Source organism: Sabethes cyaneus, chromosome 2 (genome assembly GCF_943734655.1).
Source record: "Sabethes cyaneus chromosome 2, idSabCyanKW18_F2, whole genome shotgun sequence".
Taxonomy (NCBI): domain Eukaryota; kingdom Metazoa; phylum Arthropoda; class Insecta; order Diptera; family Culicidae; genus Sabethes; species Sabethes cyaneus.
The window spans coordinates 150608962-150615404 of record NC_071354.1 but is presented as its reverse complement, the minus strand read 5'-3'; positions in this window follow the sequence as shown (position 1 = coordinate 150615404).

Below are 6443 nucleotides of genomic sequence, written 5' to 3'. Positions count from 1 at the left end.
CGGTGACCAGAGATCCCAAATATAACTAATCAACTACTTTCAGTTCATTGCCGTCAATACTCACTGTCCGTGGAAGGCAAATGTTGCTTTCTCTCGAGCCTCTTCCTACCATATATTTGATTTTCGACGCATTGATTTGTAACCCTATCCTCCTCCTCTTCTTCTTCTTCAGCAGCATAGAGCCGGAGTGGCTCGTGCTGTTTCAAGCACTTGTCTCCATTCAACTCGGACTTGGGCCACTCGTCGCCAATTTCCTAGTCGTCTCAGAAGTCGCAAATCGCTTTCGACCTGGTCGAGCCATCGTGCACGTTGGGCCCCCCTGTTCCTGGTGCCGGTGGGGTTGTTGAAGAGGACTATTTTCGTCGCACTGTCGTCCGGGATCCTTACGACGTGTCCGGCCCACCGTATCCTGCTCACTTTCGCTGGATGTACGATGGGAGTATCCCCAAGCAGTGCCTGTAGCTCGGGATTCATACGCCTCTGCCACTCTCCGCTTTCAGTTTGTACTTCGCCAAATATCGTTCGCAGCACTTTCCGCTCAAACACGGCAAGGGCGCGTGTGTCCTCCGTAAGCAGCGTCACGGTTTCAAGGCCATAAAGAACTACCGGTCTAATAATGGTTTTGTACATTGTTAGCTTTGTGCGGCGGCGTATGCTTCCTGATCGTAGCGTTTTACGAAGGGCAAAGTAGGCCCGATTTCCCCCTTGGATGCGCCGCTGGATCTCCTTACTAGTGTTGTTGTCCGCGGTCACCTGCCGAAATACACGAACTCCTCTACCACTACTAGTTCGTCGCCATCAACGGTTACCGTCCGTGGGAGGCGCGCGTTTGTTTTCTTTGAGCCTCTTCCTTTCATGTATTTGGTCTTCGACGCATTTATTTTTAGCCCAATTCTCCTAGACTCCGCTTTCAGTCTGGCGTAGATTGCCTCCGCCGTCGCAAAGTTCCTGGCAATGATATCGAAGTCATCTGCAAAGCCTAGAAGTTAGCTACCCTTGGTAAAAAGCGTGCCTCTCGTTTCGATGCCCGCTCGTCGGATCACCCCATCAAGAGCGATGTAGTACAGCATGCAGGATAGACCGTCACATTGTCTCAACCCTCGCCGCGTCTCGAAGGGACTCGAGAGTGTCCCAGAGATGCGTACGAAATACATCACTCGATCCAATGTAGCTCTGATTAGTCGCGTCAGTTTGTCCGGAAAACCGTATTCGAGCATTATCTGCCATAGCTTGTCTCGATCGACTGTATCGTATGCTGCTTTGAAATCAATAAAGATGTGATGCGTGGGCACGTTTTACTCCCGACATTTCTGCAAGATCTGTCGGATAGTAAAAATTTGGTCCGCAGTTGCACGAGCCCCCATGAAACCCGCCTGATAATTCCTTACGAAACCTTGTGCTATCGGTGACAGACGGCGTAACAGGATCTGGGAGAGTACCTTGTAGCCGGCGTTTACCAGCGTAATACCACGATAGTTGCGGCAATCTAGCCGATCATCCTTTTTGTAGATGGGACAAACCACTCCTTCCATCCATTCCTCCGGTAGCTTTTCTTCCTCCCAAATCCTCGAAATAATCCAGTGTAGAGCCTTTGCTAGCGTTTCTACGCCATGTTTATAAAGCTCTACCAGATCCAGAAGGCGGTCTTTCCCAGCGGCTTTATTGGTATTCAGAAGCCCGTTTTCTCGTTTGACTTCTTGGAGATCAGGTGCTAGGACATTACTATCTTCCATGGGCGCTCCTAGGTTAATTTCCGTTCCGTCTCCTTCTGCGACTTCGCCATTGAGGTGTTCATGGAAGAACTGCTTCCATCTGTCGACCACTTCGCGCTCGTTTGTAATTAGATTCCCTCCCTCGTCCCTGACCGGACAATTAAACAATGGCACTAACAAATTCTCATAAACATACATATTCCAGAAATGCAGTTTACATTAGTCCTTTATCTAATGATCTGGTATAGTCCTACGTCACCCTTTCGTACAACGCGTAGGGCTGCATACCTTGTAGTTTTTCTTTTAAACGATGGTTCTGCAATTGACGAAGGCACGGTAGGGGAGAAATGAAAATTTTTTGGGTGGCTATAACCTCAGATTATAGCTTGATTCGACCCATGCACCTTCCAGCATTGGACAAAATGTTGGAGACACAACGACTACTTGTTAAGCATAGCTACTAATAACCCCCCCCCCCCCTCCCCCACCTCTCTCTCACTTTACCGCGCTTTTTCCTCACTCTAAAAATTTCATTACTTTCATCTACCGCCCCTTCGTCAATTGGAAAAGAACTAGCGTTTCAAAAAATATTATTTATATATGCCTGTCCTCATTTCAAGGGCAAGACAAAAACACTAGTCTAAGGAAAAAGAAGACAAATTTTTATTTTTCAGCCATCTTCCTTCTTTTGCTTTTTTCTCAAGCTGTGATTAGTTTACAAAGCTCAAAAGTCTTTGCCAAGCTTCTACCAATAAAACCAAAAAAATTTGTTTCTATACGTTGTGTAGTTTCTGAGAGAAAGGTACATAAAGCTTGAAAATTGTGTTTTTACAGGAGCAACGTTTTATTCCAGCGAGGTGGTCCCACGACGCAGTGGAATGCTTATGCGTTCGATCGTTTTTCGGTCACTTCCCGTGGTCGGATCATTACAAAAATAGTATCAAAATAAACAAATAAGACTGCAGAATCAAAAACTGAAATAAAAAATTTGACTTTTTCAAAAATTTTGGTCGCTTATGTCTCCTTATAAAGAAAAGAACACCGGGAAGCAAGACAGAAGTTTGACAGAAAACGTCATGCTAAAGTTCGTTTACGTTAGGTCTTTTCGATTCGCTCTCAGTTGGACGCATGGTAACACTAGCAAATATTAATTTATTTTGGTTTTCTAATTACTATCACTGTATTGAGTTAGTAACCAGTCTTTTAAAATATTTAAGGTTTCATTCACTGGTACACTTGGGAACAGCGGTGCCACGTCGAATGAAACAATTTTCTCCTCTGTGTCAATATGTCCAGAAGACCTTAATTTTTCTACGAAATCTCCTGTGCTCATAATCGATCGACTAGGAAATTTCTTTGGCATGGTTTGGAATTCTTTCACTAGCCATTTTGCTAATTTTTGCTGTGCTATAATGCTAATAAGGAATGCAAATTTATATATAATATATTTATCTATGAGGTATGACGCTGGCCTAATAAGCCAGTCGTCGTATGTTCGAATCTCGACTGGGAGAGGCTGTTAGAGTCAAGAGTCAATAGGATCGTAGCAAGTGGCCCTGCAATTGTCCTGCACTCTAACAGCTGGCTGCGAAGTCTGTCGTATAAAAACAGAAGGTCAAATTTCGATAACAGAATGTAGCACCTAGGCTTTGCTTTGTTTTATATTTATCTATACCTATAAAATTTCTGTCTGTCCATCTGTATGTTCTGCGAAATGGTACTTTCCGCGAAAAAAAGATTTCCGTGAAATGGTACATTCCACGTAGAGAATTTTTTGATTTAAATGGAAGTTTAACCGACATTTGTTCTTCATTTAACCCATAAATGCGCAATGCTGCTTTAAAACAACATAGTGAAAAACATCCCCAGAGTAAATTATGTTCACCGCCTTTAGATAAGTAAGCTTTCTTTATAAATGAGTTTTTTTAGCGTGCGCATTTAAGGGTTAAAGGTTTGTTAGTATAAAGATAGTTTCTCAGTTTTGCTTAAAAGTGATAAAAGCGATATTTTTTGTTGGTATTGTTCTTGATTGCATTTGAAACAAATTAATACTTTTTTGTATCAAATCAGTTCATAATACGTTTAAAATTTTCTCTATAGTATTCAAGAACGCATATTCTTGACTTTCGTTGTACGCCTTTTGCCTTTTTGTATTTTGTCCTTAATTTTTCGTTTTATTTTGTTTTGCTAAGTTTAGCCAAAGGCTACATGTATTTATAGTCTTTTCGTAATCTTGTATTGCTGTTTTTTAGCATTTTTGTCGCTGTCATTTCATCATTCTTTCATTGTCTTTTCGTCACCTTGCATTGTCGGTTCTTTATATTATCGTTGCTTTTTTGAAACCATTTCGTCGTCTTTTTATAATCTCTTTGCTGCCTTTTCTCCGTATTTGTCGTGTCATTGCCATTTCTTTGCTATATTTTTATTGTTTTTCCATGGTCTTTTTGCCATCTTTCCACCGTATTTTTATTTTATAACATTTTGCCGCCTTTTCTTTCTTTTGATTTTCATCTTTTTATCATGTTTCGTCCTGTTGAGCCTTTAGCAGGATATATTGAGTAGACTGTAGTTGACCAAACCTCGTGTTTTAGTCTTGACCTTAAAATGCGGTCAAGCATATGTATTAATATTTCTTTGAAAGAGTAGTTCTACAATTGATACCCTGGCGGGTGTTGTATAGCTTGGTTCGATCCATGCACCTCCCAGCATTGGACAAAAGGTAGAAGTCACAACGACTACTTGTTCAGCGTAGCCACCAATAAACCCCCCCTCCTCACCTTTCCACTCTTTCCCCTCCATTCAAAAAAAATTCTTCATTCTTCATCAATTGTAGAACTACCGTTTCAAAAAAATAGGAGTAGACTGTTCTGTGAGCTAAAATTTTTTACTCGGTATGAAAGACAAAAAATACAAAATTTCTTGTTCTCTTTTCCCATGACTACTGTCCAGAACTAGCGGGTGGAAAGAAATCTCTGCTGCAAGGTTGTAAAATCCAGTGCCTGGCAGCTGGTAAATGCTGCTCACCCTCTGTGCTCGATCGGTCGTTTCGTGAAGGATTCTGCAGGTTGAGCCGGTTGATAGAAGAGCAATCTGCATAAATATTTTCCTCACCGCGGGACTTATTTTATTATTATTATACACTTGCCAGACAGACCCGTTTGGGGATTATTTCGCTCGAGGTGTACATAATCCAGATATGGTTTGCCTCTTACGAGCCGGGGGTCGTAGAAAATGGGCGGATTTTCTACACACTTTCCATTTCGACCGAGACCAAACTCGGTCCAGTAGCAAACCAAACCGAAGTTGAAACAGGAGAAACGCACTATAACCTTGTTGCCGTGCGATTTCTGCTGCGAACAACGTGTTCTCGGTACATTGTTGTGATAAATGATGCAGTCTCATTATGTATTCATAGAGCTAAATTGGAAAACATTAGAATTTCGTCAGGGTGCTCTTTCACTGGTGGTAAACGTATAAAAGCGTAATACTATTTACGCTATAATCACCGTGGGCCATGTTCTGGGTTAAGCGAAGTTGAACCAGAGCTGCTGCAAGGCTACAGGCTACGCGCGAGTGTCCGCTCGCTTCGAAACCGCCAGGTCCCCCATTCGCAGCGTCTGGTTTGACACTTTTGAAGGACGAGATTGTCGTTTGCTCGGTAGGGCTTTGTTTGTGTAACAATTTTCCACTGCGGTGAGCTGAGTCTCAGCACAAGCTCTGTGGGAAAATTGATTTAACCTGCACCCGGAGGGAGGTGTAATATTTTCGAGCTGAGGACATAATGCTATTTTGTGGGGAATTAAAATTCATTTGCACATTGTAATAGTCGCACATCTGAGAACATGTTCGATGGGGAAAGCTTCCTTCTAGGTACAGAAGGTAGCTTCATCAGGAAAAACGAAAGCCTAATTGCATGGTTGTACCTAACTGCATGTATAGTTAGGAACTAAAGAGCATTGTGTCGTGTAAAGTGAAGATTCATAATTCAAAAATACTAGATGTGTGATTATTTCAACCAATTTTCCATTGTCTGTTACGAATTAAATGTAAATTATGTAGTTGAATACTTAAAAATTATTCTTGAAAATGTGGGTGCTAAAAACTTTTTGAGTAAAGATAATTTACTCAGACTTTTGAATCAACGGATTAATCTGTTTCTGTTTTGAAATTTTTTCAATAAAATATGACATGTCTTGAACAAACGAAAAGGACGCAAATTTTTAGCAACCATTACTCATGTTTATCATTTTAGATCTATAATAAAGATAACAACTTTCGTCGTTCAACACAAGACCATAAAAAATAGCATATAATATGTACAAATTTATTTGAAATAGTTCTCATGGTACCAATATGAAGAAATTCGACACATGTGAAATTGACTAATGTACCACGGAAAATGGTACACAAAACCCCTGCAGCAAATCCTCCGATTTTAAATATCCGTCCGCACGATTTAAAAACATAAACGTATTAATTTATCCCTTTCTTTTTCCCGAAGCACGAACCGTGAAAACAAAAATCTTTAGGAGGGGGTGTCACTGATCCCAAGAAAACAACGATCCGGAAATAATCTAATTTAGCAACTGTTTTGTCGTGGTTGCGATTTCCAAACAGAGCAACTAAAGCTGCTAGACCAAACCAGACCAGACCAGACGGATGAGATGTACAATCGATAGGCAGCAGAAACATACTCACCGAAGGGGGTTTCGAGAACTGCTGAAAAGCGAA